Source organism: Entelurus aequoreus, linkage group LG12 (assembly GCF_033978785.1).
Source record: "Entelurus aequoreus isolate RoL-2023_Sb linkage group LG12, RoL_Eaeq_v1.1, whole genome shotgun sequence".
Taxonomy (NCBI): domain Eukaryota; kingdom Metazoa; phylum Chordata; class Actinopteri; order Syngnathiformes; family Syngnathidae; genus Entelurus; species Entelurus aequoreus.
This window is the reverse complement of record NC_084742.1, coordinates 68,556,382-68,582,729: the sequence shown is the minus strand read 5'-3', so window position 1 is coordinate 68,582,729 and position 26,348 is coordinate 68,556,382. Positions and strand designations below refer to the sequence as shown.

Sequence of the window (26,348 nt, the reverse complement as noted above, 5' to 3'; positions counted from 1 at the left end):
ATCAAGGTCTCTAGTGCTCAAGAGAGGGAAAGTAGTGGATAGGTTCCGCTTCTCACTGGCTGGAGCCACCATCCCATCCATCACAGAAAAGCCAGTCAAGAGCCTCGGGAAGTACTTTGACTGAAGCCTCATAAACTCTGCCTCCATCCAGGGAACTAGAAAATAAATTGAGGACTGGTTCAGCCGGGTTGACAAGACTGGTCTGGATTTAACACTGCTAGTTTACACAGTACCTACAACAACAGTCGAGGGCATGGAGAGAAAGATCAGCAGCTACCTGCGAAGATGGCTCGGTCTACCACGCAGCCTAAGCAGCTCTGCTCTGTATGGCACCAGCAACATACTGCAGCTCCCAATCAGTGGCCTCACTGAAGAGTTCATGGTGTCTAGAACACGGGAAGCATTGCAATACAGGGAATCCAAAGATCCAAAGGTGGCGTCAGCTGGTATCCAGGTGCAAACAGGCAGGGAATGGAATGCAGGCAAAGTCATAGATGTGACTGAGTCACGGCTCAGGCAGAAAACACTGGTGGGGTCCATAGCAACAGGGCGTGCAGGCATTGGCTACTTTTCGTCAACCAGAGTTGACAAGGCCTTGGGCAAGGAGCATTATCATCTGATCCAGGAGGAAGTGCGGGCAAGCATGGAGGAAGTACGAGCCAGCGAGCACGATGGTGGGAATGGGGCAGCAAGGCGCTTGGACTAAATGGGAGAATGTTCTGCAATGGAAAATCACCTGGTCCAACATCTGGAAAGCAGACTTCCATCGAATCAGGTTCTTAGTCCAGGCTGTGTATGATGTCCTCCCAAGCCCAGCAAACCTCCATGTCTGGGGTAAAACGGAGACACCATTCTTCCCCCGCTGCTCAGGACGGGGCTCCCTGGAACACTACTAAGCAGCTGCCCAAAAGCTCTTGGAGGCGGGCGCTATCGCTGGGGTCACGACCAGGTGCTTAGGGCAGTCGCTGACAGCATCGCCACTGCCATCCAGCAAAGGCCACCACAAGCCAAAAACCATCGCATTCCACAGAGCTGGAGAGAAGACCAACATACCACCATGGGCAAAGTCCAGTCTCCTTACCTCCGCCAACGACCTGCAACTGGAAGTGGACCTGGGCAGGCAACTGAAGTTCCCTTCTAGGATTACATCAACCAGGCTCAGCCCAGACATGGTCATTGTCTCAGATTCCACCAAGCAGCTAATTATTCTGGAGCTAACTGTGCCTTGGGAAGAACGCATGGATGAGGCCAATGAGAGGAAGCATGCCAAGTACCAGGAGCTGGAGGAAGAGTGTATGAGGCAAGGCTGGAAAACAGTATGTGAGCCTCTGGAGGTGGGCTGTCGGGGATTCGCAGGGCGGTCACTCTGCAGAGTGCTCACTCAGCTAGGACTTTTCGGGGAGGAAAAACGCAAGCCTATCAGATACGCAACTGAAGCCGCAGAGAAAGCCACAAGGTGGCATTGGATTAAGAGGGCAGAACCGTGGGCAAACGCTGTTCGGACACAGGCTGGGGATTGATCACCGGGTCGCCTCAACTGAGGGGGTTTGATGTTGAAAGATCCGAAACCCCCGATGAGCCCAGGAAACAACATCACTGATGATGTGTCCCAGCGCATCCGCAGGATGTATCTTTCACCTTAACATCAAAACATTCAAAAGAGTAATTTTCTGTAGACTTTGGCCATTTCCAGGTGTTGTTGTGTAACCAGTTCCTCCGAGATATCTAATCCGATTGCTTTCAAACTTCACCCACACAGATAAGACACACGGAGGACGCAACCTTTGGTTTAGCTTTTCATTATAAGCGAAACATGACCACCAAGATGATCCTTCTCAAAAAGTCACAACTTTAGAGCAGGGGTCTCAAATGCAGCTAGTTAGCCTATTAAAAAAAATAAAGTGACCAGATTTTACCATAAAATGTATGGTGGTTTTTACACCAACTTACTGTAAATTGAAAAACTGTTGTTTTTACGTAAACATTCTGGTGACTGAGCTACCAGTTGTTGTTTTTTTAACTATGAAATATATGGCCATTATTTACAGTCTGTTACTATAAATTGGAAAATGGTGTTTTTACCGCCAAATTCTGGCGACTGAGCTAATACTTGTTTCACTGTACAAACCTTTAGGTCTGTGAACCATGTGGACTTGCTTTTTATCAATGCACCCGGCTCTTGTTTGAAAACACTGAATCCTGTTTATCACTTAGCCTAACGTTGTATTACCGCCTGTGGCAACTTTGTCCACCATTGCACTTTGTATGCAAACTGTTTTATATATCAATCACTTTCTCCCTTGTGTGTGTAGAGGTGCAGGACATAGTTAGCATGTTTCTTCCTAGAGCCAACACACATCTTGGAACAACAGCTTTCAGATATGCTGCTCCATGGTCTTGGAATAACTCCCAGAGGCGACTTGAACTCATCACTTTGGGGGAATTTCAGGTCATTTTTAAGGATCGAGAAACTGTTTCTCGATCTCGACGATGTCTCGTCTCGATTACTGTAACGTATTATTTTCGGGCCTCCCTATGTCTAGCATTAAAAGATTACAGTTGGTACAAAATGCGGCTGCAAGACTTTTGACAAAAACAAGAAAGTTTGATCATATTACGCCTATACTGGCTCACCTGCACTGGCTTCCTGTGCACCTAAGATGCGACTTTAAGGTTTTACTACTTACGTATAAAATACTACACGGTTTAGCTCCAGCCTATCTTGCCGATTGTATTGTACCATATGTTCCGACAAGAAATCTGCGTTCAAAGAACTCCGGCTTATTAGTGATTCCCAGAGCCAAAAAAAAGTCTGCGGGCTATAGAGCGTTTTCTATTGGGGCTCCAGTACTCTGGAATGCCCTCCCGGTAACAGTTAGACATGCTACCTCAGTAGAAGCATTTAAGTCCCATCTTAAAACTCATTTGTATAATCTAGCCTTTAAATAGACCCCCCTTTTTTAGACCAGTTGATCTGCCGTTTCTTTTCTTCTCTCCTCTTCTCCCCTGTCCCTTGCGAGGGGGAGTTGCATAGGTCCGGTGGCCATGGATGAAGTGCTGGCTGTCCAGAGTCGGGACCCCGGGTGGACCACTAGCCTGTGCATCGGTTGGGGACATCTCTGCGCTGTTGACCCGTCTCTGCTCGGGATGGTTTCCTGCTGGCCCCACTATGGACTGGACTCTCGCTGATGTGTTGGATCCACTGTGGACTGGACTTTCACAATGTTATGTCAGACCCACTCGACATCCATTGCTTTCGGTCTCCCCTAGAGGGGGGGGGGGGTTACCCACATATGCGGTCCTCTCCAAGGTTTCTCATAGTCATTCACCGACATCCCACTGGGGTGAGTTTTTCCTTGCCCGTATGTGGGCTCTGTACCGAGGATGTCGTTGTGGCTTGTGCAGCCCTTTGAGACACTTGTGATTTAGGGCTATATAAATAAACATTGATTGATTGATTGATTTCTATTAGGCATCGTATTTGTTTGGAAATTATTTTTACTGAAACGTTTTACACATTGTTTTTATGTTAATATATGAAGCCATTTGCTGCTGTTTTTCTCGTTATATGTAATTCTGTAACTTTGTTTTGTTGTTCTCTTGGCTAGCTCACTTTTGGCCAACAGACTTTAGGTTAGGTTTTGACCTGGTTGAATAAAGGATATAAATTGATGTTCAAATAGCAATTAGGTTGGTAGATCCAGTGTATGAAATATGTTTTTTCCATTAGAGTGTGAGGTGCACTTTGATTTATGCAAAAGTGAGGAAGAAAGAGAAGAGGAGGCAGGAAAATATCCCAATAACAAAAGGTGGGCGTCGTTGTTAGCGACAAATGAATTGAAAGTGAATAAAAATATGAAGGATCAAGCTCAGAGCACATCTTTCTGAGTATCGTGGTGGCTGTTTTTCACACACTTTGGAATAAAATGATTGGGCATTTACAACAACAAGGTGCCCGAGTCAAGGTTTTCCTTCTCATTTTGTCTAAACCTGCTTTTTTTCCTCTCCCTTCCGAGTTGGGGGCGAAAGGTGCGAGCCCCTCACAGGAGTCTGGCAAACATGGAGAGAATGAGCCGGCGTTCCTTTTCAGCGCGTGAATGCAAGGTGAGGAGCAGCAGTGGGCCTGACATGCTCCCAATTACACAACATGTTGCAACTGCCGCCTACGCCGACACAAACATACACTTTCAAATCTACAACAAGTCGAATTCAAATCAAATCAAACAATGAGCGTGAATTCCAGACAATAAGCCGCTACTTTTTTCAAACGGTTTGGCTAATTACAGGATTTTTCTTCGCTGACGGCCGTCATGCAAATAGTTCTCACTAAACACATCCAAATACACTAAAATGGTGCGTTATTGTTTGTGCTACGGCGCCATCCTTCCTGCAGGTGCTGCTGGGAAAATGCCTCCGAGTGTATATATATATATACATATATACACATACATACATATACACACTCATACATACATACATATATATATATAAATATATACATACATGTATACACATATATACATATATACACACATACATACATATATTTATATATATACATATATATATATATACACATAAATACACCTATATACAGATACATACATGTATATACACATATATACATACACATATACACACATTATATATATGCATGTATGTATGTGTATATACAGTATATGTATATATGTGTATATATGTATGTATCTGTATATATGTTTGTATATATGTGTGTGTGTGTATATATATATATATATATATATACATACTGTATATATATACACTCATATATACACATATATACAGATACATACATATATACATACATATACATATAGACACATATACACATGCATAACTATGTATATATGTACATATATGCACATATATACATATACATGTATACACATATACTGTATATGTATACATGTACAGTAAATATATACACATATATATACATATATACACATAAATATACATATATACACATGTAAATACACTTATATACAGATACATACATATATACACAAATACACACATACATATATATATATATATATATATATATATATATATATATATATATATATATATATATACATATATATACACATATACATACACACATATATATATATATATATATATATATATATATATATATATATATATATGTATATATATATATATATATATATATATATATATATATATATATATATATATATATATATATATATATATATATATATTAGGACTGCAACTAACGATTAATTTGATAATCGATTAATCTGTCGATTATTACTTCGATTAATCAATTAATAATCGGATAAAAGAGACAAACTACGCGTGGGGGGGGGGATCGGGGGGCGTGGTTGGGGGCGTGGTTATTTACAGCTAGAATTCACCAACTCGAGTATTTCATATATATTTCATATATATATATATATATATATATATATATATTTCATATATATATATATATATATATATATATATATATATATATATATGAAATACTTGACTTTCAGTGAATTCTAGCTATATATATATATTTATATATATTTTATTTACATTTAAAAAACAACAACTTGAATTTCAGTGTTCCTGTGGCTGTCCATTAGATGGCAGTATTGTCCTGTTTAACTTCTCCGTTTTAATGAGTATATCATTTCGGCCACCGTGTTCAATGGAGAAGTCTGTTCTACAAAAATGTACAGGCAACATACACCTTCCCCTTCAAACTGTCCTGGATGAACTGAAATTCTTGTTTCCATTCGTTTTGGAACTTGCAAGCGTATTTCTTCATCTTGCCCCCACGCAGTCTCAGGTCCGCATCGAGCAGGAGGGGGCGTGGCCTCCAGCTCCGGCTGAATACCGGGAGTTTGTCGGGAGAAAATCTCTGCCGGGAGGTTGTCGGGAGAGGCGCTGAATACCGGGATTCTCCCGCTAAAAACGGGAGGGTTGGCAAGTATGTGACACTAGCATCGTTAGCATTAGCTAATATGCTAACACGTTTACGAGTATCTGTGTTAGTATTATTAACGTACAACTTTTTGCATAGTTTCACTTTCACAAATTCCTCAGTAAATTCACCAAAATGTCACCGTGGAGTTATTGCGTCCGTTTAGCTGATTGGAGAGCTAGCTTGCGCAGCTAGTGGGTCCATGACCATGACTTCTGTTTTGTCTGATCAACCGTTTTACTGCCGTGTTACAGGCACTATTTGGAAACATTTAAGGTATGTAAATAAACATTTATGAAACCTTTCTGAATCAATAACTCATTTCACAACGTATATATCTGCATCTTATATGGAAAAAAACAACGTTTTACTAAAATCTAGTGGGTGCGGCTTATATAGTGGTGCACTCTATGTTCCGGAAAATACGGTAGTCAAATTTTCACCACAAAGAATACATAAAAAGTTCATTATCCTCCACCGCTTGTCCCCTTCGGGGTCGCGGGGCGTGTACATAAGAAGTGAAATATGATATAATACCGTTGGGGAAATATTTTCTCTCTATTTCGCAGAATGAGAACGCCTTAAAATTGGCCTTTATTCTGCTAAGAGAAGATAAACACATTAAAGGTGTTATTTATGCACTCACACACATATTATATTATTATTGGTGTCATGAGGTGCCAGCCTGTCGAGGAAGTGATTGAGGAGAAGGTGTTAAGTTTCCATTTCAATATGTAAGTTTCATGCCGAGGCAGAGATAAAAAGCCTGGCAAGGCGGGCCAATGATTACATCATCATCATCATCACCATATTGTTGACGGTGCTTAAAAAGTAGTTTTACACAGGCTAAAATCTCTTAATCAAATTGCAATATTTTTTTTCTAAATAAATAACCACACAATACACTTTTTTGCCATCGGATATTGTTCCGACTTTATAAGAGCCATTTTACTGGTGTGTTGAAATATGTTTATTTGCATCCATTTTAATATGTTCATGTTTGAGAATGTTGTTTTTTTCAATAAATGCAAATTGATTTGGTTCATGTGACGTCACGTCAGTTCAATTCCTGTGCGTCTGTTTCAAGGCGACAGTTTATATGCATCACTTTGTGCAAAGACGACATATTTCATGTCAATATTGTGTCTTAGTACTTTACACACCAATGTTTATATTGGGCTATGACCTTTCTTCATGTTTTCATCTTAGCATTTAAGGCTAGCAAGCAAGCTAACACTAGTCCTGTCATGAGTGCATCACGTCACGGTTTTTGAACATTGTCAATTAATGCGGTAATACTAACATACGTTGGGAGTTTCACAGCGATTATCATTATTGTCGTTTATGTGAGTGGAGTACAAACTGCTGAAACATGTGATTTTCAAAAATATCACAAACACTGTTCAATAGTCGATAGGAAAACTTCATAGAGATAGACAAATTACTTTCTGTGTTTTGTGTACAGGAGGAGGAGACGGCACAGACAGGAGGGACGTCATTTAACTCTACACATGATATAATAATCAGAAAATGAAGTGTGTGAACTAATCCAAATAGGTGTATGGTGTGTGTGAATTAACAGTAGTGTGTTACCCGTAGTGTTGAGCGAGAGGCGGAAGTCCAATAGAGGCAAGGCAGGCTCGGAGATCCGTGAGACAGACGTGAGGTGGAGGGGAGGAGAGAGGCGTCAAAGTCCGTGTCCAGGCAGGAGGTCGAAATCCAAGATGCAGCCAGGGAACCAGAGGGAACGCGAGGAGACGAGGCACACATCTCGTAACGTGGAAACGAAGGTGGGCTGCAGAGAGGCGGCAAGGAAGAACGCGAGACAATTGATCATGACAGGGGAGAAAACACAGAGAGAGCAAGAGCGCATGGAGCTAGATTTTCAGGCTTACTGTACTGGAACAGATGACTACGTTCTGGCGCGGGATAGCAGGTTGTGCTGGCTTAAGAAAGCGTGTCACGCGCAGGTGCGCTCTTGGAGGTGCACTCAGCAGAGCACACAGACGAGTGCGCGTTGGAATGCGCCTGGGCCGTGACAGTACCCCCCTCCTACGGACAGATTCCAGATGTCCTAAAACTGGAACCAGAAGAACACAGAGATCAAGAGTCAAGGTAGGGCGGAGGGGAGAACTGGTGGTGGGTTGTCGGCTAGAGTGTCCCCAAATCCACCGGGGAGCGAGTCTGGTGGCGGCGGCGAGGCGGGCAACCAAGGAACGGCCACCTTCTTGGCGATCGGGAAGGCGGACGCGAGCGGCGCCAGAACCACAGCAGCCTACGAGTCACACGTCTCTGTCCTGGGCGTCGCTGCTGTTGACGCAAAAAGGGTTCATGCACTGGCCACAGAGGGCGCCGCGTGCGAGCGCCTGATGGCCGTCCAGCCGGAGGTCACGGGGGCGATGATGCTGGAGACGAGGAGGATGGCGGCGCTGCGGAGAGGTCCGCCAGAGACGAGGAGGATGATGTCATCGAAGTCCAAAATGAGGAGGACGATGTCGTTGGAGCCATAGACGAGGAGGACGATGTCGTCGGGGTCAGAGATGAGGAGGACGATGTCCGTTTTCTATTGGGGCTCCAGTACTCTGGAATGTTCTAGCAGTAAAAGTTAGAGATGCAACCTCAGTAGAAGCATTTAAGTCCCATCTTAAAACTCATTTGTATACTCTAGCCTTTAAATAGACCCCCCTTTTTAGACCAGTTGATCTGCCGTCTCTCCCCCTCTCCTGCGTGGAGAGGTTATTGGATGACCACGGATGAAGCGCTAGCTGTTCAAAGTCGGGACCCAGGACTTGCCTCCATTCAAAATGATCCCCTGCAGGCCTCCCAATGCACTGCACTTGCACATGAAGTCTGGTCCCGGGGTGAGCACTTTCTTGCAGCTCATTTTCATACTCATCTTGCGGGCCGCGCTAAACCTGTTTGCTGGCCTGATGGGGCTCGTGGGCCGTAGGTTTGACACCCAGGAACAATTTGGCTGGACAGGTCAATAAAAAAAAAGCTGAGTGGGATGAAGATGTGTGTCTTTTCTGTCAGTTTGTTGAGGAGTTGCAAGTCATCTTCCCTTGGAGTCATGGCAACAGACGCAGGTGATCGGTGCCGAGGCGAGAAGAACTGCAGGGGAACCCCTACTGGGCACGGACACACACACACACACACACACACACACACACACACACACACACACACACACACACACACACACACACACACACCACACACACACCCACACACACACACGTGTCAGACACGGCCCTGCAGTGGCACCTTTGACACTAAGCTTCCAGAAGCAGGAAGTCTGGCTCATCCCCGCTAACACAGACTGGCAGGTGAGGCTAAGCAGCATCTCTTTCTTTCCTTCACTCCCCCAAACTATTTCAGTTTCATGTATCCATCTGTTTCATTCTCTCACATCCCCCCTTCTCTTCTCTTCCCTTTTCTTCTCTTCTCTTCTCTTCTCTTCTCTTCCCTTGCCTCTCGGTGGCTGCGGGCTGCAGGTTGAACTCATCTGTCAGGATCAGAAAAGGGCTGGAGTGACGGCAGACTCCTGTTCCGGCAAGATAAACAGCAGCGCAGATCAGAAATATTCTCCCTGGTAACACACACGTTCATGCACGCACACCCACACACACACACACACACGTGTGTGTGTGTGAGCACAAAGGCGTCGCATTGAGGGTGTTAGCGCCTTGTCAGCTTAGTAAAAAAAAAAAAGTGCAGCATTCCAAATTCAGGAGGCATCTTGTTATTTATTTACAAAAGTTTTAAACATGGTGAAAAAAGGGAGAAAAATAACTTGGCAGTGACCGCGCAAAGACGGCGATATAGATCTTCAGAGAAGTGAGACAACAACAAAAAGATCTTCAGGAGAGGGGGAAAAAAATCTGCAGAAGTGCAAGAAAAAAAAGATTTTTGGAAGTGAAAAAAATATTTAAAAAACTTCAGAAGTGAAAAAAAAAATCTTCAGAAGTAAAAATAAAAAATCTTCAGAAGTGGAAAAAAAAGATTTTCATAAAAAAAAAAAAAAAAAAGATCTTCAGAAATGGAAAAATAAATATTTAGAAGTGACAAAATATATATTCAGGAGTGGAAAAAAAATATCTTAAAAAGTGAAAAAAAAAATTTCAGAAATAAAAAAAATATTTTCAGGAATGAAAAAATATATAAGTAAAAAAAAAAGAAATCTTCGAAAGTGAAAAAATATCTTCAGGAATAAAATAAAAATATCTTCAGAAAAAAAAAAAAAGATATTTAGAAGTGGGGAAAAAAAGTAAACGACCTTCAAAAGCAAAAAATACACAATCTTCAGAAGTGAAAAAAATATATAAATCTTCAGAAGTGAAAAATAAACGATCTTCAGAAGTGAGCAAAAAAGATCTTTAGAATTGGAAATAAAAAGATCTTCAAAAGTGAAAAAAATAAATCTTAACAAGTGAAAAAAATATAAAAGATCTTCAGAATTGAAAAAAAAAAGATGTTCAGAAGTGAAAAACATTTTTCAGAAGTAAAAAAAAAAGAAGATGTTCAGAAGTGAAAAAAGAAGATGTTCAGATGTGGAAAAAGAAGATGTTCAGAAGTGGATAAAGAAGATGTTCAGATGTGGAAAAAGAAGATGTTCAGAAGTGGAAAAAGAAGATGTTCAGAAGTGGAAAAAGAAGATGTTCAGAAATGGAAAAAGAAGATGTTCAGAAGTGGAAAAAGAAGATGTTCAGAAATGGAAAAAGAAGATGTTCAGAAGTGGAAAAAGAAGATGTTCAGAAGTGGAAAAAGAAGATGTTCAGAAGTGGAAAAAGAAGATGTTCAGAAGTGGAAAAAAAAAGATGTTCAGAAGTGGAAAAAGAAGATGTTCAGAAGTGGAAAAAGAAGATGTTCAGAAGTGGAAAAAAAAAGATGTTCAGAAGTGGAAAAAGAAGATGTTCAGAAGTGGAAAAGGAAGATGTTCAGAAGTGAAAAAAGAAGATATTCAGAAGTGGAAAAAGAAGATGTTCAGAAATGGAAAAAGAAGATGTTCAGAAGTGGATAAAGAAGATGTTCAGATGTGGAAAAAGAAGATGTTCAGAAGTGGAAAAAGAAGATGTTCAGAAGTGGAAAAAGAAGATGTTCAGAAATGGAAAAAGAAGATGTTCAGAAGTGGAAAAAGAAGATGTTCAGAAATGGAAAAAGAAGATGTTCAGAAGTGGAAAAAGAAGATGTTCAGAAGTGGAAAAAGAAGATGTTCAGAAATGGAAAAAGAAGATGTTCAGAAATGGAAAAAGAAGATGTTCAGAAGTGGAAAAAGAAGATGTTCAGAAATGGAAAAAGAAGATGTTCAGAAGTGGAAAAAGAAGATGTTCAGAAGTGGAAAAAGAAGATGTTCAGAAGTGGAAAAAAAAAGATGTTCAGAAGTGGAAAAAGAAGATGTTCAGAAGTGGAAAAAGAAGATGTTCAGAAGTGGAAAAAAAAAGATGTTCAGAAGTGGAAAAAGAAGATGTTCAGAAGTGGAAAAGGAAGATGTTCAGAAGTGAAAAAAGAAGATATTCAGAAGTGGAAAAAGAAGATGTTCAGAAGTGAAAAAAAAGATGTTCAGATGTGAAAAAAGAAGTGACAAACATTTGTGGAAGAGTCTCCATTGACTTTGAGTGAATATGTGAAGTGTGCCAAGATTCCATTTGATGTTTGCAGCCTGCAGAGCAAGTGGGAGAGCAGGAAAACACACAATGAGACGGGAGGAAAAGAACATTAGCAAAGGTGATGCCAAGTTCGGGATCTGCCAGCCCGAGGTGAGCGCAGTGTTGCATTGTGGGTGTCAGGTATGTCTATCTGAGCGCTCCAACATGTGCTCTTTCTGCTGGCCCGGATAACAAATCATTCCCTACAGCGCCTTCTGCTATTCCCCTTAATAACATTTGGAGATGCTAAGCTTGTAAATGAGCAAATCTGGACCGAGGAGATATTATTTATGCTTGTCTCCCGTCCTGAAAGACTCGTCTTGATGGGTAAATTGTCTTTCATTCTTGGAGGAAGCCTTTTTTTTCCCTTGCTTCCTTGGCCCCAGCGTGAGATGAGATTAATCCCTTGACAACCTTTGCGGGCGCACTTCAAAACTGCTCCCAAATGTCAGCGGCAGAGATTTGCAGAGGGGAGGAAACAAGCGGCGCTCAAAAACCGGGACACGTCCAACACTTCCAGTCTTTACTCTCCTTTTAAAGACACAACCTGGCGGCACACACATCTTGCATCCACCTGGGAGAAACCTTATTATTGACACCTGCATATACTTCAGCTTTGTAGTACACACATCTTGCATCCACCTGGGAGAAACCTTATAATTGACACCTGCATATACTTCAGCTTTGTAGTACACACATCTTGCATCCACCTGGGAGAAACCTTATCATTGACACCTGCATATACTTCAGCTTTGTAGTACACACACCTTGCATCCACCTGGGAGAAACCTTATCACTCACACCTGCATATACTTCAGCTTTGTCGTGCACACACCTTGCATCCACCTGGGAGAAACCTTATCATTGACACCTGCATATACTTCAGCTTTGTAGTACACACACCTTGCATCCACCTGGGAGAAACCTTATCACTCACACCTGCATATACTTCAGCTTTGTAGTACACACACCTTGCATCCACCTGGGAGAAACCTTATAATTGACACCTGCATATACTTCAGCTTTGTCGTGCACACACCTTGCATCCACCTGGGAGAAACCTTATCATTGACACCTGCATATACTTCAGCTTTGTAGTACACACCGTGCATCCACCTGGGAGAAACCTTAATACTGTAACATGCATATACTTCAGCTTTGTAGTACACACACCTTGCATCCACCTGGGAGAAACCTTATCACTGACACCTGCATATACTTCAGCTTTGTTGTACACACACCTTGCATCCACCTGGGAGAAACCTTATCACTGTAACATACATATACTTCAGCTTTGTTGTACACACACCTTGCATCCACCTGGGAGAAACCTTAACACTGTAACATGCATATACTTCAACTTTGTTGTACACACACCTTGCATCCACCTGGGAGAAACCTTATCACTGTAACATACATATACTTCAGCTTTGTTGTACACACACCTTGCATCCACCTGGGAGAAACCTTAACACTGTAACATGCATATACTTCAGCTTTGTCGTGCACACACCTTGCATCCACCTGGGAGAAACCTTATCACTGACACCTGCATATACTTCAGCTTTGTTGTACACACACCTTGCATCCACCTGGGAGAAACCTTAACACTGTAACATGCATATACTTCAACTTTGTTGTACACACACCTTGCATCCACCTGGGAGAAACCTTAACACTGTAACATGCATATACTTCAGCTTTGTTGTACACACACCTTGCATCCACCTGGGAGAAACCTTAACACTTTAACATGCATATACTTCAGCTTTGTTGTACACACACCTTGCATCCACCTGGGAGAAACCTTATCACTGTAACATGCATATACTTCAGCTTTGTCGTGCACACACCTTGCATCCACCTGGGAGAAACCTTAACACTGTAACATGCATATACTTCAGCTTTGTTGTACACACACCTTGCATCCACCTGGGAGAAACCTTAACACTGAAACATGCATATACTTCAGCTTTGTCGTACACACACCTTGCATCCACCTGGGAGAAACCTTATCACTGTAACATACATATACTTCAGCTTTGTTGTACACACACCTTGCATCCACCTGGGAGAAACCTTAACACTGTAACATGCATATACTTCAGCTTTGTCGTGCACACACCTTGCATCCACCTGGGAGAAACCTTAACACTGTAACATGCATATACTTCAGCTTTGTTGTACACACACCTTGCATCCACCTGGGAGAAACCTTATTACTGTAACATGCATATACTTCAGCTTTGTCGTACACACACCTTGCATCCACCTGGGAGAAACCTTATCACTGACAACTGCATATACTTCAGCTCTGCAGTACACACACCTTGCATCCACCTGTGTTACACCTGGGAGAAACCTTATATCTGACACCTGCATATACTTCAGCTCTGTAGTGGGGCTGACAACAACAAATGATTTTCGAAAGAATCACAATTCTTAATAAATAAATTTAAAAAATCGATTGTTGCTTTAAATCCGCCCTGTCCAGCCACTCAGACAAATCATTATGTAGATGTAGATGATCTATATCCAATGTACACATTTACTTTAGGAAAGAGAAGTGTTAGATACGTCTCTTGTTGTCTTATTTGTATTTGACTTTATTAAATGTTTGGGTGGAATTTTATTAAAAAAAACAACAACAAAACAACTATTTTCTTTTAAGTAACGTAAAACATTTTCAGGGCTGTTTGTGTATTTTATAGAGGAATGTAGTTAATCATAGAACTGACACCCAATGTTATTCAAAAAGTATCATATTTTCCCAACTGTAGAGCGCACCAGGATATAAGCCACAGCCACTAAATTTTAGGAGAAACATTTATTTCCCATATATTAGTCACACCAGACTATAAGTCACAGATACATATGTTGAATGTATGTTAAATTAGGTATTTATACATAAATATTCTGATTAAGTAAAACAGAAGTCATGGTCATGGACCCACTATCTGCGCAAGCTAGCTCTCCAATCACCTAAACAGACTCAATAACTCCACGCTGACGTTTTGGTGGATTTACTGAGGAATTTGTGAAAGTGAAACAATACAAAAATAATATTATTGTAAGTTAATAATACTAACACAGACACTCGTAACCGTGTTAGCATATTAGCTAATACTAACGACGCTAGCGTCATTACATTATGATAGCAGGTACAAATATGCATGACAACACTCCTACAGACATCACACATGGGACACTTTAGTAAGTAAGAATTGTTTTAGTTATATTGTAAAACTTACAAACGCTTGGAGTGATGACTGAAAAATCCATACGAGTAAAAAAAGCTATGGACGGCTAGAAGACCGAACGGTTTAAAAGCACTTAATGGAAGGACACTGCAGCACCTGCAAAGAGCGAAATCATTCGAAAGATGGCACCGTAGCACAAACAATAAAACACTTCAGTGTATTTGCTTGTTTCTTTTTCTTCTTTGAAACAACTTTTATTATGGCCGTCAGTGAAGAAAACTCCATGAATGAGCTGCACGGTCTCATAAGTTGCAGGGCTCAAAGTGCAGGAAACAAATAGTGGCTAATAGTCCTGAATTTATAATATTGACTATGAATCAAGAATCGGTTTGAATGGAGAAGCGATACTGAATCGAATCGTTACCACCAAGAATGGAATGGAATCGTGATTGACAGCCCTGCTGCATACCCACTAGTACCCACTGGAACTGACTGCATACCCACTAGCACCCACTGGATCTGACTGCATACCCACTAGCACCCACTGGAACTGACTACATACCCACTAGCACCAACTGGAACTGACTGCATACCCATTAGTACCTACATGGAACTGACTGTATTCCCACTAGCACCCACTGGAACGAACTGCATACCCACTAGCACCCACTGGAATTGACTGCATACCCACTAGAACCCACTGGAATTGACTGCATACCCACTAGAACCCACTGGAATGAACTGCATACCCACTAGCACCCACTGGAATTGACTGCATACCTACTAGAACCCACTGGAACTGACTGCATACCCACTAGAACCCACTTGAACTGACTGCATTCCCACTAGAACCCACTGGAACTGACTGCATACCCATTAGAACCCACTGGAACTGACTGCATACCCACTAGCACCCACTGGAACAGACTGCATACTCACTAGCACCCACTGGAACTGACTGCATACCCACTAGCACCCACTGGAACTGACTGCATACCCACTAGCACCCACTGGAACTGACTGCATACCCACTAGCACCAACTGGAACTGACTGCATACCCATTAGTACCTACTGGAACTGACTGTATACCCACTAGCACCCACTGGAACTGAGTCACATGCAGTTGAAAGTCCAAACTACAGAATATTGTTCATTCATGCAAGCAATTAGATCCATAAGAAGAAACTAATATTCATAAGATGCAAGTCAAGATACTTCTTTTGATGATTATGGCTTACAACTTATGGAAAACTTGAATTGAAAAGCTCAGAAAATCTTTGGTTTTCCAAAACTGTAAGCCATGACCATCACCATTGTAACAAAAAAGCTTGACACATTTCACTTTGCATGTCATGAGTTAGTATCACAGAAAAGTTTCACATTTGTAGGTTGAATTGCTTCATATTCTCATTTTTGGCGTTTCACCAATACAGCACATGACCAGTAATTATCCTTACCAAAGTTCTTACGACGTTTACTTCCTCTTAGCCATAGGGCCAGGGCCCATTGTTGGGCGGCCCTCCAAAAAAACGTCTGTTTCTCAGCTGTTGTCCGAATAGGCCTCAGTGGTACTCAATAGTAGTACACTTTTCCACCACTTGTGGCAGTAATGACTATATCAAACAAACAGAAGAAGTCTGGAGCTAAAAAAAAGTCTTAAACAAGTTTCTTAAGCGCCAAAAATATGACTAAAGTAGTGAAGCTGTATTTTCACTTGCACTTTTTGACAGCTTAGTGAAACCTATTCATTAGTAGTATTCATTATTAATTTAATTAGAGTGTATTTATTTTAAAGCCGTGTAATTGTATGTACAAGTCCCTTCTTTTGCAGTATATTTGATTAGTATTTATTTTGTAATCAGCCTGACCTGAGCCTTGATAATAATACTTGTAATGAACACGTGCTTGCATATCATGTGAATAAGTTTATCCTGTTAAAATGTAAGTAGGTTTGATATAAGGGGTTAAGAACCCCAGGTCTAGGTCAGGAAATAACGTGAGTCAATTCGGCATATCATTATTCTTCATTCAAGTATTTCAAAGTTGAAAAAGTATGCCGGGTAGAGCTGGACCAAGTAACTGGGGAGAGGGAAGTGTGGGCTTCCCTGCTTAGGCTGCTGCCCCCGTGACCCCACTTCAGATAAGCGGAAAAAGATGGATGGATGCTGTGATTTTCCCATCAGTTGGTTGGTAAACAATGATGATAATCAAACTGTGTAGTAGTCAGTGTCCCTGAGATATTGCAGGCTTTTCTCTGGGATTGTTGTTGACTTCTCCAACAAATGTCCCCAGGTGACACATTTTCCAACAAGTTGCAGCCAAATGTCCCCAGGTGACACATTTTCCAACAAGTTGCAGCCAAATGTCCTCAGGTGATGCAGGGAGACATTTGATTGCTGCTAGGAAACATTCCATTGGGGATTGTTGGAATTTGGCGACGTAGTGAAGTCCTGAAGGCACTGATTAATATCACGACACGGTCCTCCGAGGCCTTACGAGACTGCGATGCGACCCACCACAAAAAGGATTGTGACACCTTGTTCTCGGTAGTCAAGTTTGATTGACTATCTAATATCCGCCGTCTTTGTTTATCTGAGTGTTTTAGATCTATTTACCTGTGTAGGTCTTCATTAGCTATATATCAAATAAAACGTCTTAACCAAAATTTTATGAATCGGACTCTTGTAAACCGCCTGGTCCATCCACTGCGTTAGTTCCGCCCGGGACTCGAATCTTGGTCCTCCTGAGTGAGAGACTAGCGCGCTAGGCAGCCAGCTAAAAGCCCAAGTTGCCAAGGCCATTCTAAAACCTTCAATCTAGCCTGATTTAGCCATTCCTTTACCACTTTTGAGGTGTGTTTGGGGTCACTGTCCTGTTGGAACACCCAACTGCGCCCAAGACCCAACCTCCGAGCTGATGATTTGAGCTTGTCCTGAAGAATTTAGAGCTAATCCTCCTTTTTCATTGTCCCATTTACTCTCTGTAAAGCAGCAGTTCCATTGGCAGCAAAACAGTACCAGTACCAATACCCAGCAATGAAAAAGGAGGATTACCTCCAAATTCTTCAGGACAACCTAAAATCATCAGCCCTAGTCATGTATGAAGTGATGAAGTCTACTCAGATGAGAAGCGAAACGTCTTCTAGTGCAAACCAAACAGTCCAGATTGACTACCCTGAGGTGACAATGACCTGATGATGACTACATTCATAGAATCTGCTTGCAGGAAAACATGCAACTTTTCTCTGACTACAATTGAACATTCAGCTACAGGAAATGCAAACTTTTGACCACAAAGTTAAGTTGCTGCTCAGCAGACGTGAACTGGAGCGAGTACTGCCCACCTCGGAGCCAGTCAGAATCTGTTTCTCGCCATGTTCATTGAAATGAGAATGCATTAGTTTCTATTGAAGGAATAATAACGCTAAGATGATAGTTAGTGCCTGATGTATTCATGTTACTGCTGCCGAGGTTAGATAGGAGTGGACTTGTATTTCTAATTATTGCGTGCTGTGTGTTGAAATGTTGCTTGTACGTCCTCCTCTTGATAAAGTAGCAGCCCTATAATGATTACAAGTAGTGCTGTTGCAATCTTTTCTTGTAAAATGTGAGCTTTTGTTTTGAGACTGACGAATGACATCATCCCCACCCGGAAGGATAAATAAAAGAACCGTGTGAGAAAATGGCAGGCGATTCCAAGGAATTGATACACTGGGAACCGGTTCTTGTTCAGATTCCTAACCGTGAGATTGTGATTGTTACGATCCATTGCCCGGATCATGTTTTGTTCTGTTAGTTTTGACTACCTCAGTTCTGTTTTTTGCACCCCAGGGTTTGTGTTTCAGTTGCCATGACTGCAGATTAGTTTCACCTGCCTCTGATTAGTGTTTCGGACGCTCACCTGCTCATGGGCACTAATCACAGAGCTATTTATTCCCGTTTCTTTCCACAATCAGTCTGGTTTCCTTGTTTGCATCACGCAACGGTTAACGACGGCTATAGTTTTGATTCCTGTTTGTATGCTACCTTCCAAGCTAGGTTCTTACTTAGCTTTGCCACCCATGCTATCAGCACGCTTTCGTTTTTCCTGCATGATTTATGCAAATAAATCATTCCCTACCTACACGCTGTGTCCAGAGTTCCTACTGCAATCTAGGGAGAACGACCCCCGCAGTAAAATGCGACCCAGTCGTTACAGACGGAAGCCAGCGCCTGCTCCACCGCTGGTCTCCGCGCCAGCCCTTCTGTCGGCTCCTGGTCTTCGGACGACGACGTCCTCGTCACTGGCGGGCCTTCCCACGGCGTCGCCATCTTCATCGTCTTCAGCGGGCCTTCCCACGGCGTCGCCATCTTCATCGTCTTCAGCGGGCCTTCCCACGGCACCGCCATCTGCATCGTCTTCGGCGGGCCTTCTCACGGCGCTGCTCTCCTCCTCATCCTCATCTCCAGCATCATCGCCCCCGCGACCTCCAGCTGGCTGCCGCGCAAGCGGCCATCAGGCGCCCGCACGTGGCTCTCTCAGGGGCCAATTGTTGGACGCCAGTGGCGCAAACAGCAGCGACGCCCAGGACGTGGGCGTAGAACCCTTCGGCTGCTGAAGTTCTGGCGCCACTCACGGTCACCTTCTCAACGGCCACAGATGTGGCCGTTCCGTGGTTGCCTGCCTCTTCTGCGGCAGCGGCGTTCCATTCGCCGCCGCCACTTGACTTGTCCCCGGTGGATTCAGGGACACTTGGCCTGGCGACCCACCAACAAGTCCTCCCTCCACCCTCCCTTGATTTTTGAATTGTCTCTTAGTTTTTTTTCAAGGGACATCTGGAATCTGTTCTTTAAGGGGGATGGGGGGTACTGTTATAATCTGTTGCCCGGATCATGTTTTGTTCTGTTAGTTTTGACTACTGCAGTTCTGTTTTTTGCACCCCAGGGTTTGTGTTTCAGTTGCCATGACTGCAGATTAGTTTCACCTGCCCCTGATTAGTGTTCGGGACGCTCACCTGCTCCTGGGCACTAATCAGAAAGCTGTTTATTCCCGTTTCTTTCCACAATCAGTCTGGCTTCTTTGTTTGCATCACGCAACCGTTAACGATGGCTATAGTTTTGATTCCTGTTTGTATGCTAGCTTCCACGCTAGGCTCTTTCTTAGCTTTGACACCCGTGCTATCGGCACACTTTGTTTTTCCTATATGATTTATGCAAATAAATCATTCCCTACCTGCACGCTGTGTCCGGAGTTCCTGCTGCAACCTAGGGAGAACGACCGCCACAGTAAAATGCGACCCAGTCGTTACAATAATCTCATTACAATCCTAATATATTTTACTGGCTTTGAAAATGAAAAATATCAAAATTATTTTTGATTGGAAAAAAGTTTGGACGCCCCTGCTGCAGATGACGTTGTCGTTCTGCAAGCGACATTGGCACAAGACGAGCAGTTGTCCTAACACACGACACTTACAGCTTGTCCCCCAGATTGCATTAGCAAGTTTGCTTGGAAAAGACACTTGAGGACGTATGCGCCAAGATTGTAATCTTTAATCGTCTTAGTGCAACTCTCAGGCTACTTCTTCCATGGCTCGCCATTCCCAAAGGGGTTCTAGCTGACAACCTGATGCGCCCTGGTGCTGCTCCAACCTCCCCAAGATCCCCACCCAGGGCTACGGGCAGAGGGGGTATCGCTTTCCTAATGACCCAAAGATTTGCGGACATAGCAACTGTCAACATGCATCCGTCTCTTCCTCCCTTCTGAGGTTTGTTTATCCCTGTGTGGTCCTAGGCCCCTCCCCTCCAGCTGTGTGGCGGGAACATTGGACGACCTCACATAAAAGAGACACGAGCCTCGGATATCAACATAATACTTGACAATTAAGGTCAAACCTAGTCACAGTGATGCATTACGGATGAATCAGCTTTTGATTTAAGGAGCTTTCAAGGAGTTGAAAAAGTTTGGTTGTAAAAAAAAGGAGATGGTCTCCAGGTGTGTGTGTGACACAGGTACATCACGTCTGTCTGTCACAGGTGTGTGTGTGACACAGGTACATCACGTCTGTCTGTCACTGCTGTCTGCACACTTTCTCAGGCGCTCGCAGAGAGACAAAATAAAGCTGTCCTCCCGGCACAGTGATGTTTATTTATCGGAACAGTTTGGAGACGGCATACTTCTGTCTGTTAAGTGACAGTTGGCACGGAAGGAGGGCTCCATGGCGAGACTGATTGATTGGCAAGGGAAGGAGGAAGCGAAATATCCCGCTATTAAGAAGTGTTGCTGTGCTCTGTCAACACATAATCTGCCTTTTAATAACTTGGTAGGAAGCATACAGCAAGTTCCCTTCAAGATTGTGCAAAAATGCTTGAAATGAGGACTAGAACATTGGCTAATACATTACAACAGATGTCCAACTCAAGGGCCGGGGGCCAGATCCTTTTATATGGCGATAATAACATACCATATATTATCTTACCAAATGTATTCATTTTCTCAGAAAAAAGACATGTACTGCAAACAGGGTTAGGGTTAGGGTTAATATTTGTTTCATGGACAAAGAAAGTTATGTTGTCAGATGAAACAAAAATGGAGCTGTTTGGCCACAATACCCAGCAATATGTTTGGAGGAGAAAAGGTGAGGCCTTTAATGCCAGGAACACCATTCCTACCGTCAAACATGGTGGTGGTAGTATTATGTTCTGGGCCTGTTTTGCTGCCAATGGAACTGCTGTTTTAAATAGGACAATTAAAAAGGAGGATTAGCTCCAAATTGTTCAGGACAAGCTAAAATCATCAGCCCGGAGGTTGGGTCTTGTTGGGTGTTCCAACAGGACAATGATCCCAAACACACCTCAAAAGTGGTAAATGAATGGCTAAATCAGGCTAGAATGAAGGTTTCAGAATGGCCTTACCAAAGTCCTGACTTAAAGGTGTGGACAATGCTGAAGAAACAAGTCCATGTCAGAAAACCAACACATTTAGCAGAACTGCTTATCCAGGTAGAAAATGGATGGATGGCTGGATGCACCAATTTTGTCAAAAGGAGTGGTCAAGTGGTCAAGCAGAAGCTTGTGAATGGCTACCAAAAGCGCCTTATTGCAGGTCAACTTGCCAAGGGACATGTAAGCAAATATTAACATTGCTGTATGTATACTTTTGACCCTCACATTTTCAGTAGACCCATAATAAATTCATAACAGAAGCAAACTTCTTGAATGTTTTTTGTGACCAACAAGTATGTGCTCCAATCACTACATCACAAAAAAATAAGAAATGATTGTAAAGTCAAGACAGCCATGAGATGATGTTCTTTACAACTGTGCGTACACTTTTGACCACTACTGTATATAAGACTTTTAAAGTCATTTTGATGGTAGGTTAATATAAATATAGACACTTCCATCATGTGTTGCCTTCATTATCAATCAATCAATGTTTATTTATATAGCCCTAAATCACTAGTGTCTCAAAGGGCTGTACAAGCCACAACGACATCCTCGGTACAGAGCCCACATACGGGCAAGGAAAACTCACCCCAGTGGGACGTCAATGTGAATGACTATGAGAAACCTTGGAGAGGACCGCATATGTGAGTAACCCCCCCCCCCCCCCCCCTCTAGGGGAGACCGAAAGCAATGGATGTCGAGTGGGTCTGACATAATATTGTGAAAGTCCAACACATCAGCGAAAGTCCAGTCCATGGTGGGGCCAGCAGGAACCATCCCGAGCGGAGACGGGTCAGCAGCGTAGAGATGTCCCCAACCGATGGACAGGCTAGTGGTCCACCCCGGGTTGGGAGCAGAGTAGAAAAGAAAAGAAAAGAAACGGCAGATCAACTGGTCTAAAAAGGGAGTCTATTTAAAGGCTAGAGTATACAAATGAGTTTTAAGATGAGACTTAAATGCTTCTACTGAGGTAGCATCTCTAACTTTTACCGGGAGGGCATTCCAGAGTACTGGAGCCCGAATAGAAAACGCTCTATAGCCCGCAGACTTTTTTTGGGCTCTGGGAATCACTAATAAGCCGGAGTTCTTTGAACGCAGATTTCTTGTCGGGACATATGGTACAATACAATCGGCAAGATAGGCAGGAGCTTGACCGTGTAGTATTTTATACGTAAGTAGTAAAACCTTAAAGTCGCATCTTAGGTGCACAGGAAGCCAGTGCAGGTGAGCCAGTATAGGCGTAATATGATCAAACTTTCTTGTTTTTGTCAAAAGTCTAGCAGCCGCATTTTGTACCATCTGTAATCTTTTAATGCTAGACATAGGGAGGCCCGAAAATAAAACGTTACAGTAATCGAGACGAGATGTAACGAACGCATGGATAATGATCTCAGCATCGTTTGTGGACAAAATGGAACGAATTTTAGCGATTTTACGGAGATGAAAGAAGGCCGTTTTAGTAACACTCTTAATGTGTGACTCAAACGAGAGAGTTGGGTCAAAGATATATTATATATTATAAGACTTATATAAGGCTTTACATTTTTTGCGGCTCCAGACAGATACCATGAATTGATTTACGTGGACCCCGACTTAAACAAGTTGAAAAACTTATTGGGGTGTTACCATTTAGTGGTCAATTGTACGGAATATGTACTGTACTGAGCAATCTACTAATAAAAGTCTCAATCAATCAATCAAATGTGTTTTGTTTTTTTCCAATACGGCTCTTTCAAAGTTTTGGGTTGCCGACCCCTGCACTAGGTCTTCCTCAGACGAGCATTTCATCGTCGTTTTTAGTCATCCACACATACTGCCACCTCGTTGGTGCTTTCCCTAATTCCTGTGCATTTATGCGCCCCAGAGAAGCCCTGTTCAACTGGTGAGTTCATCTATTGCAGTACATTCCTAAACACAGCAGAGCAGGCGTGTGATGTTGCTGACTACCATTTTGCAGTAGCGCATTAAAAACGAGTGTTTCCGTCATATACAGAAGTGTTTGCAATAGATTACCTTAAAACAGCAAAACACTCGTTTCATAAAGATCTTTGACCAGGACTTTTGCAGTACTTCCTTCAAAACAAGACCCGCAACTCACTGAAAACTGGTCAACCCACTAGTTGAAAATCACTGAGGTATCCTCAGCACAGTCATCAAATCAGAAAAAGAAAGCATCAAAAGCATGATCTTGTAGCCGACCAGGCGAAAAATTGTCGGTCTGCACCATTCCGTAGCAGAGTCCAGTTATAAAACCTGCCAACGGGCTTTAGTTCTCTTATTTTGTCCTAAATTCTGCAATGTGGACTAAGGAGCATTAGCCTTGTTCACTAGGTCTTATGCAAACAAACAAATCGGTTCTTGTCAACTCTGACCTCTCTGGTCCATCCCTCAGAGATGTCCGTGTGCAACACCAACAGCAAGAACAATTCCCATTGTTGGAAACGGAGAAGCATTCACTTCCATCTCGTCTTATTGAAACATTTGGCTACATTTGTTGCTGCACAATACCATTCCATAAACATCCAACCCTTTCCAGCAACAATTGAGTCAATAATGGGACTTCTCTTTAGTTTCCAAGTATCTTAAATGTTGCATGTTAACAATAGGGCCACATGTTACTATCCCTGGGACACAGTTCAACAGTTTAGGTCAAGCTATCCCACAGAACTTGAGGCTTTTTGGCTGGGGTTGTGTGTCAAAGTCATGTGTTTATGAGCCTATGTTCATTTGTGGTCAGACTAGTCTCTCCCGGGCCTTGTAAAGAAGCTCATGCAAAGAACAGAGGGCGGCTTAGCCACGCTGCACTCAGACTACAACTGCAGAAGTCGTACAGTAAAAGTTCCACATTGACCAATTTATGTCCGGAGGGAGAGTGGACGTCTTGCTCCATTACACTGGCTTCCCACTCATCATTTTAACAGTAAACATCTTTCTAGAAAAAAGGTATATTTAGTCAGATATCATAATAAGACCTAACACACCATCAAACCACAAACCAAACATATTTCCACACAGGAAATCAGGAGTTATTTCCGCCACAGAAGGATTCCACAGTCATTTTTTAGATTTGGCGCTACCTGCTTACCACATTGACATGATAATCATTTGTCAGATTGGCTCCTTTTTATAAATCCATGCAGTAGATGGCTGCGTAACTTGATCTGATTAGAAGCATTTGAGGGGAACTGCACTTCTTTTGGAAGTTTGCCTATCATTCACAGTCATGGTGAGAGACAAGAACACACATGTCTTTTTTTTTAGGATTTTAAAGATGATAAAAAAACGCTTGCAAGATGTGGCTAGTGTGAGTCACCGTTGTAGCCTTCATGGCCTCTAAAACAAATTCAAAACCCTCCTTCAAAAGTTGTATAAACACACTGCAAGTATATGTAGTAATAGACACCTTCATAACAATATGTAATATGTACAATATACACACTGCAAGTATATATATCATGTAGTAACAGACACCTTCATAACAATATGTAATATGTACAATATACACACTGCAAGTATATATATAATGTAGTAACAGACACCTTCATAACAATATGTAATATGTACAATATACACACTGCAAGTATATATATAATGTAGTAATAGACACCTTCATAACAATATGTAATATGTACAATATACACACTGCAAGTCTATATATCATGTAGTAACAGACACCTTCATAACAATATGTAATATGTACAATATACACACTGCAAGTCTATATATCATGTAGTAACAGACACCTTCATAACAATATGTAATATGTACAATATACACACTGCAAGTATATATATCATGTAGTAACAGACACCTTCATAACAATATGTAATATGTACAATATACACACTGCAAGTATATATATCATGTAGTAACAGACACCTTCATAACAATATGTAATATGTACAATATACACACTGCAAGTATATATATCATGTAGTAACAGACACATTCATAACAATATGTAATATGTACAATATACACACTGCAAGTATATATATCATGTAGTAACAGACACCTTCATAACAATATGTAATATGTACAATATACACACTGCAAGTATACATATAATGTAGTAACAGACACCTTCATAACAATATATAATATGTACAATATACACACTGCTAGTATGTATATAATAATGTAACAACACACCTTCATAACAATATGTAATATGTACAATATACACACTGCAAGTATATATATATAATGTAGTAACAGACACCTTCATAACAATATGTAATATGTACAATATACACACTGCAAGTATATATACAATGTAGTAATAGACACCTTCATAACAATATGTAATATGTACATTATACACACTGCAAGTATATACACAATGTAGTAACAGACACCTTCATAACAATATGTAATATGTACAATATACACACTACAATTATATATATAATGTAGTAACACCTTCATAACAATATGTAATATGTACAATATATGCACTGCAAGTATATATATATATATATATATATATATATATATATAATGTAGTAACAGACACCTTCATAACAATATGTAATATGTACAATATACACACTGCAAGTATATATATAATGTAGTAACAGACACCTTCATAACAATATGTAATATGTACAA

General features: G+C 41.7%; 1 long non-coding RNA gene across 2 annotated transcripts in view; it reads right to left on the bottom strand.

The window, feature by feature from the left end:
- Positions 1-6,807: 6,807 nt before the first annotated feature.
- Positions 6,808-26,348, bottom strand: part of LOC133662480 (uncharacterized) — a 41,859-nt gene continuing 22,318 nt past the window's right edge. Inside the window, exons 4-5 of one of the 2 annotated variants that reach the window (XR_009828109.1) lie at positions 7,861-9,509; positions 6,808-7,760 (exon numbers count right to left, since the gene is read on the bottom strand). This is a non-coding gene — a long non-coding RNA (uncharacterized LOC133662480). The remainder of the gene's footprint in view (positions 7,761-7,860; positions 9,510-26,348) is intronic. The other variant, XR_009828110.1, reaches the window with a different exon arrangement.